Source organism: Gossypium arboreum, chromosome 8 (assembly GCF_025698485.1).
Source record: "Gossypium arboreum isolate Shixiya-1 chromosome 8, ASM2569848v2, whole genome shotgun sequence".
NCBI lineage: Eukaryota > Viridiplantae > Streptophyta > Magnoliopsida > Malvales > Malvaceae > Gossypium > Gossypium arboreum.
This window is the reverse complement of record NC_069077.1, coordinates 22883402-22890890: the sequence shown is the minus strand read 5'-3', so window position 1 is coordinate 22890890 and position 7489 is coordinate 22883402. Positions and strand designations below refer to the sequence as shown.

Genomic DNA, 7489 nt, shown 5'->3' with positions numbered 1-7489 from the left:
AGGTTCAACCGAGATATTTCTCACTTGTCGAAACTTTACCGAATTCATTCCAAGAGCAAATCACAATTTATACAATAATAAAAAAATTAAAGAAATAAATTATAATGCATTATTTATATACGAACTTACTTCGGTACAAAAATAAGAGAAATGGATCTAATCGTCAATAACATTGTTTTCCCCTCGATCAAGGTCCGAACTTCATTTTTTCTTGATCTATAATAGAAAATTTAGCTTATTTATTATTCACATTATTCAATTCATTCCAATAATCTTACTATGGAAAAATTATACTTTTGTCCCTAAACTTTGACATATTTACATTTTTATCCCTAGGCTCGTAAAATGAAATGTATCCATTTTCTTTGTTACCCAAGCCTAGCCAAACCATATACATGCTTATATAAGGCCACATTTTTCATCAAATTAGATTTTTACTATCCATTTTACAATCTTTTACAAATAGGTCCTTTTTTGTGTTTTTATGGAAAATCACTTAGTAAAAGTTATTTATTACACATCAAACTTTCATTTTCTATCATTAAACATAAAAACACATGCATGTCATACATGGGTAAATTTTTAAACTTGAACCCTACTTCAAAATAGTGGTAGAAATGGAAAGATCGAGTGAATACGACATAAAAAACGTAAAGAGCATAAAAAACGGGGCTAGGATGAACTTACTTCAAGCTTGAAAGTAGAAGAAACCCTAGCTATGGAGAGCTTGATAATTTCGGCTATGGTGAAGAAGATGGACACCAATTTTGACTTTATTTTCCCTTTTTATTCTTTTATTTACTAAATGACCAAAATGCCATTTTCACCTTTCTTTAAAATTTTATCTCTCCATGTCCATTTTTATCCACTAACTTAACAATTGGTCTAATTATCATCTAAGGACTTCTAATTTAAAATCTCATAGCAATTGGACACTTCTAGCATGTAGAACTCAACTTTTACACTTTTTACAATTTAGTCCTTTTGACTAAATTGAGTGCCCAAACGTCAACATTTTTGAACGAAATTTTCACAAAATCATTCCGTGAAACTGTAGACCATAAAAATCTAATAAAAATAAATTTAATTGAGTTAGATTTGTGGTACCGAAACCACTGTTTCGACTAGCCCTAGAATCAGGTTATTACAACAATAATGAAAAAGAATATTAGGATAATGATTTTATCAAATGAATTTTACCATATTACGAGCGGGAATTCATAAGGGGGTCCATTCGGGGTAGTAAAGATGGTAGTCGATATCATGCTTATGATTGAAGAAGGAGAATGCAATTGCTGATTTTAACTTTTTTTGCTTTTGTCGCTCGACATATCTTTTGATATAATATCACCAACATCACTAATCCCCAACTGCTTTGTTCCATTTCTTTCAAGTCGACTACTAGTAGTAGCCACCTTAAATGTATCAGATTTTGAAATTTATCTTGCATAAGAAGATCCCCGATCAACCTCAAGATACGCGAGCGAATTGTTCTAATTCAACGTCACTCGCGAAGGTGCCGATATGTTTGAACTTCTCCTCCAACCATCCCATCTCGATTCGACTACCCCTAAATTTGTTCAACACCTCCCTAGTAGTTGCTCGCATGTTTCGCTCCAATCAAAACTTGCCACTGCCCTCATAATGACTTCCCCATCGATCGATAGACTGAGTTGTAAACCAACATTGTAACACCTTATACTCGGTCTAGTCATCAGGTCTGAGGTACAGGATGTTACCACAATAAAGCAAAATATTCATAAGCAATTTAATTAATATTATTGGTTCCTCTCTCTGACACTTAAGTACAATTTGTACCTGTCTATAGTCAATCACAGTATCATATAAAATCAATCAATATATACCGAATGTCACATCAAACTCATCGAATGTTAACAACATCAGCTCGGCAAGAATTGTACAATCACAAATTCTCAATGAAATATGCTAGTATCATAAACATATTGATCTAATAGATTTATTATTCTAATTTCATAATTAGTCAACTCTACTGGCATAATCTCTTTGGTTATTAAAATATTCAAAAGAAAAATGTATTACTCCAGAATTAATCAGAACTTGTATTAAAATAGTAAATAAAGAAATTGTACCCGTAATATCATTAGGGATAATGACCTCTTCTTTGATTTGATCAAAATAAACTCGAGGAGGTGTACAAGTTTCAGATCTGTCAGAGGCATCTTTGGTATTACCTAGACTAGCAATAACATTGTCACCAATTTTCTAATTTTCTATTATGCTAGGGAGTCGTTATCGATTTAATAATTTGATCACTGATAACATTTAACTTCTTTGAACAATCTCATACAAAACATTCAATGGATTCACATCTGAAGAAAGAAAGAATTGATCTTGGAGGTCTTTAGACATTTTAGGTAGAAGGATACAAGATGATCTGGCTGCACTGCATTTCCGTGAATTTCTAATCTTGAACTTGTTTTGCTTTTTCTCAATACATTCACTCTCCATTTTTCCTTCACAGTCATCTCTCTCATGCTCAACTAGATTATCAATTAGAAATTGTTAATCATATATCGTAATAATATTCTGATGATGGGGGAGTGTCGAAAAAGACACGATCGAGGGTAGAGGTTGTCGAGCCTTAAGATTAACTCTTAAATACTCTGAAAACCATTAACTCATCATGCCAAAAATGACATTTTCAATACCACTTTCTAACATTTACAGAACTAGTAGACTATGACTCACTTCCTATTCAAAAGCCAAAACATTATTATTAACTTCATCAAGTATGACACGATTAGATTCGACCGACAATGCAATTCTATTTGGAAAACATAGTCAATCGGATCAGAAGCATCACACAAAGATTACATGTTATTCTGAAATTTATTTCTAGACTTAATACATGCTACATTCAGTCCAAGAATTGATAAAACTGTAGCTCTGATGCCACTAAATGTAATACCCTATACTTGATCTAGTCGCCAGACCCGAGCTATAAGAAGTTACCACAATAAACTGTAATATTCATAAGCAATTTAATCAATATTATTCAAGAAATCAACACATACAACTTAAGTTCATGTTAAACATGTATTAAAATCAAAATCGAGTTTCAATCAAGCTTAGGAAAGCTCTAAAAAAAGTTCAAAACTATATTGAGACCAATCTGAAACATTCACAATATAATAGGTAAATGATAAACCATAATATATACATATTTTTATCCTATGCTTGGCATATTTTTTGGATGATTTATCATAAGATTTAGTGAATTTGATGCTCCTAATCCTTTAATTTCATGTTTTATACTCAGAAGAGCATAGGAAGGCGAAAAGAGCAAGAAACGGGCCAAAAATAGACAAAATGGGTCTAATTCAGTGTTTCACACGGCTAGGGGTGAGCATTCGATTGAATCGAGTCAAATCGAATAAAAAATTTTCGAGTTAATCGAGTTTTCGAATCTAATTTTATCATCCTAACTTTATTTGAAATTTTCTCGAATCGAGTCGAGTGAGATGAAATTCGAATCGAATTGAATCGAATATATTTGTTCGAGTTAATTTTTAAAAATTATTTTCTTTAAAATTTTTCAAAAAATAATTTTCTTTAAAATTTCTAAACATGATCATACAAAAAGAAATTGAAATAAATAAGTGAATAAATAAAAACAACACAACATCAACCTAAATAACCAACATGAGTCCAAATAAACAACAAAAACAATACAACAAGATTATAATAAAAACATAAGTAAAAGTCGAAGTAAAAAACATGAGTCGAACTAAACAACAACATTATAATAAAAAAAACATAAGTAAAAATCCAAAATATAATAGAAACCTACACCAATCCAAACAAGTAAACAAAAAAAGAACACAACAAAAGTCCAATTAACCAACAAAAATAACAAACCAAACCAAACTAATAACAATAACACATCAGTTCAAGAACCATTATAAAATAGTTTAAGTTTCTTCTTGTGCTTCAAACATCGTTGACAATGGCATTGATAATCTTGAAACATCTAGTAAAAGTATTGAATCAGTTAGTTAAATGATGAAAAATAAGCATCCATGTTAAAATAAGCATCCGACAGGAAAAACTTAAAATAAAATATCTAGACCTTAATCAGTACTACTTGGCGGTCATCTTTAAAATTACTATGAAATGCATTACCAACTTGAGTGAAATAGCTATGAAATGCATGCATATGTTGGTGTTAGCAACTTGTTTCATGTTGGATCAGTAGGCTTTAAAATTACTTTTTATTACCATTGGATTATTTCTTGCAGCAGCAGAATAACCTTTGGGTTCTTTAGAGTTTAGCAAGTTGGAATTCAGAATTTATAATATTTAAGATTTTTCTAATTCTAAAATTTATAATATTCAAGTTATAAAGTACCAAATTAATCGTCAAAGCAACATGATAGTTATATTAAAATTACTAAACACTTCCAATAAACAACAAGAATTCAACATAACAATTACTAAAAATGGGTGTAATAAATTACTAAGAAGCAGAGGCAGTCAAGCACTCAAGCAGGTGAGGAATTCAAAGGAAGAAGTTTCAAGATAAATCTTACCTTAAAATGCCACAAATTGGAGTTTAAAATAGAAGAGAACAGCAGCAACTCGATTTTTGAAGGTAAAGATTTTGATGTGAAGAAAAAGAAGAAGAAGAAAAAGAAGAAGAAGAGAGTTTATTTTAGGCTTTTTGAGAAAGATAGATTTAGGGTTTCAAAATAAAAATAGAGATTGGAAAGTGGAGTGGAGACTCGGAGGAGAGAACAGAAAGAAAAAATTGAATGTGGGGTTTGGGGTTTCAAAAATACCGACAGAATTTTAGAATTTGGGTGGGGGTTGACTGGTTGGGGGTTTAATTTGGATTTTGGGGGAAAAAAATTTTGGGCTTAGGGGAATGGTTAAAGAATTAAAAGGTTAATATTTAAAAAAATAAAAAAAATAGTTTATATTCGGTTTATTCGAATTATTCGAGTTATTCGAATTCGAAAATTCAACTTGACTCGAACTCGAAATTCGAAAAAAATTCGAGTTGATTCGATTAACTCGATTAACTCGATTAACTCGATCCGAATAATTTGAAATTCAATTTTTTTTCGATTTTTTCGAATCGAATCGAATTTTGCTCACCCCTACACACGGCCTAGGCACCTCCACACTGGTAAACCACACGCCTATGTGTGACACACGAGTAGACCACACACCCGTGTCTCATGGCCATGTCGACACTAAACCAACTTAGAATTACACACAGCCTGAGCACCTTTACACGGGCGTGGCACACGACCGTGTCCCTGTTGAGCCCAAGTTTAATTCTACTCGAAAAAGGCTAATTTTGAGGGTTTTGAGGTATTATAAAGTCTATATAAACATCCTAGAAGAGGATTGAGGGGACACAGAGAGTAGAACATGGAAAACACTCAAGGTTAGCCGTCGGAATCATCCCGGAAGCAGGATCTCCTTCAAGACTGAAGATCTCCATTCAATTTCTACCGAAGTTTTTGGGTTTCTTTATGTTTTGTTGTTTTCCCAATTTTGAGATGTTCCCCTCTATTGTTATGAACTAAATTCCCTAAATATTTAAGGGAGATGAAACCTAAGACGAATCTTATTACTATTTGAATTATATGATAAATACTTGTTCTTATTCTTAATTGTGAATTTAACCTTTGCTTTAATATTCTAGGATATTAATTCAAGTTTTTAATGTGCTTATTCAGAGGAGGAAAATTCCCTGTTTAAGAGTAGGTCGCCCATAATTAAGCAGAGTTGCATGCAATCCTAGAGATAGGACGACATAAATCTGTCGTATTAGAGTCAAATTTAATAAGGGAATCCATAGATCAAGTTAATACGACAATAGGCGGTCTAATTAGAAAGAGATTTTGATTAATCAACCTAGAGTCAGTTGTTTTTAGTCTCGAGAGAGATTTTAACATAAATCAGGGATTCTTATGGATTTAGTCAAGAGAATAAATCATCTAATTCAAAGGTAATAAGTGAACTCTAGGTGAATTCTTCCTTGGGTATTATCTTCTCCATCGGTTTTCCAAAAGTATTTTCCAACTTTAATCTCTGTCGCAATCTTAGCTAATTAGCTAATTAATTTTAGATTAAAAATTCTATTAATTGTTATGCTAGATAATAAAAAGATAGTAATTACTAGTACTTTTAGTCCTCGTGGATACGATATTTCTGGTCTCACCATAACTATACTACTGTTAGATAAGTGCGCTTGCCTTAGTTGAATTTTTAGTTAGTTTTACAACCATCAAGTTTTTGGCGCCGTTGTCGGGGATTAAGATATTAGGGACTCTTGATTTTTATTATTTTAGCCATTTTTACTTTTATTGCAATTTACTTTTTTATTTTAGTTTAATTTTTCTTTTCTAAATTTTCCTTTTATTTACTTCTGGCAGATTTTTATAGTTTATGTCTAGAAGAAACCCGTCAGGACCTTTGTTTTTTGATAGTGAGATCGAGAGCTCAGCTTGCAAAAACAGAAGAGAAATAAGGCAAAGCCTATAATACATAGAGGAAGAGTGAAAGGGCAATATTCACACTAATACTGAAGAGATGGATGAAAATCAGAATAATCCGCTACCTCCTGTGGTTGCTGCAAATCCAGTAGATCAGAATCCCGCTCCTCGTACTATGTATGATTATGATAAACCTACTTTAACAGAAACTGAATTGAGTATAGTTAAACCTGCTGTTGCTGCAAATAATTTTGAACTGAAACCTAACACGATTCAAATGATACAACAGTTTGTTCGGTTTGATGGTTTGCAGGACGAGGATCTAAACACTCATTTAGCAAGTTTTCTGGAATTCTACGACACTTTTAAGATCAATGGCGTTTATGACAATGCCATTCGCCTTCAGTTATTTCCATTATCATTAAGGAATAAGGCTAAACAGTGGTTAAACTCGTTACTGCGAGGGTCAATCACCATTTGGGAACAAATGACCAAAAAATTTTTACTTAAATATTTTCCGCCAGCTAAAATGGCTAAATTAAGGAATGATATCTCTTCTTTTGTACAGATGGATTTAGAAACACTTTATGATGCATGAGAGAGATACAAAGATCTATTGAGAAGGTGCCCTCACCATGGGTTACCTCTATGGCTCCAGGTTCAGACTTTTTACAATGGTGTGAACCCCTCAACAAGGCAATTGATCGATGCAGCCACCAGTGGAACTTTAAATAATAAAACAGTTGAAGAGGCTTACGAATTTATTGAAGAGATGTCGTTGAATAACTATCACTGGCAAGTCATGAGAACGAAGCCGACAAAAGCAACTGGTGTTTTCAACCTCGAAGTGATCGCTATGCTATCTAACCAGGTAGAACTTTTAAATAAAAAGATTGGTGGTTTGTTTGGTTCTACTTAGGTACATCCAATGATGAGGTATGATTCAAATGGAGGAGGAGTGCACATGTAACACCCCTAACCCGTATCCAACACTGGGACAG

General features: G+C 32.6%; 1 non-coding gene across 1 annotated transcript; it reads right to left on the bottom strand.

Annotated features, from left to right (window-relative positions):
- Nucleotides 1-7023: 7023 nt before the first annotated feature.
- Nucleotides 7024-7130, bottom strand: LOC128279957 (small nucleolar RNA R71). The gene has a single exon (XR_008270141.1). It is a non-coding gene; the product is annotated as a small nucleolar RNA R71 (small nucleolar RNA).
- Between the last annotated feature and the right edge of the window lie 359 nt (nt 7131-7489).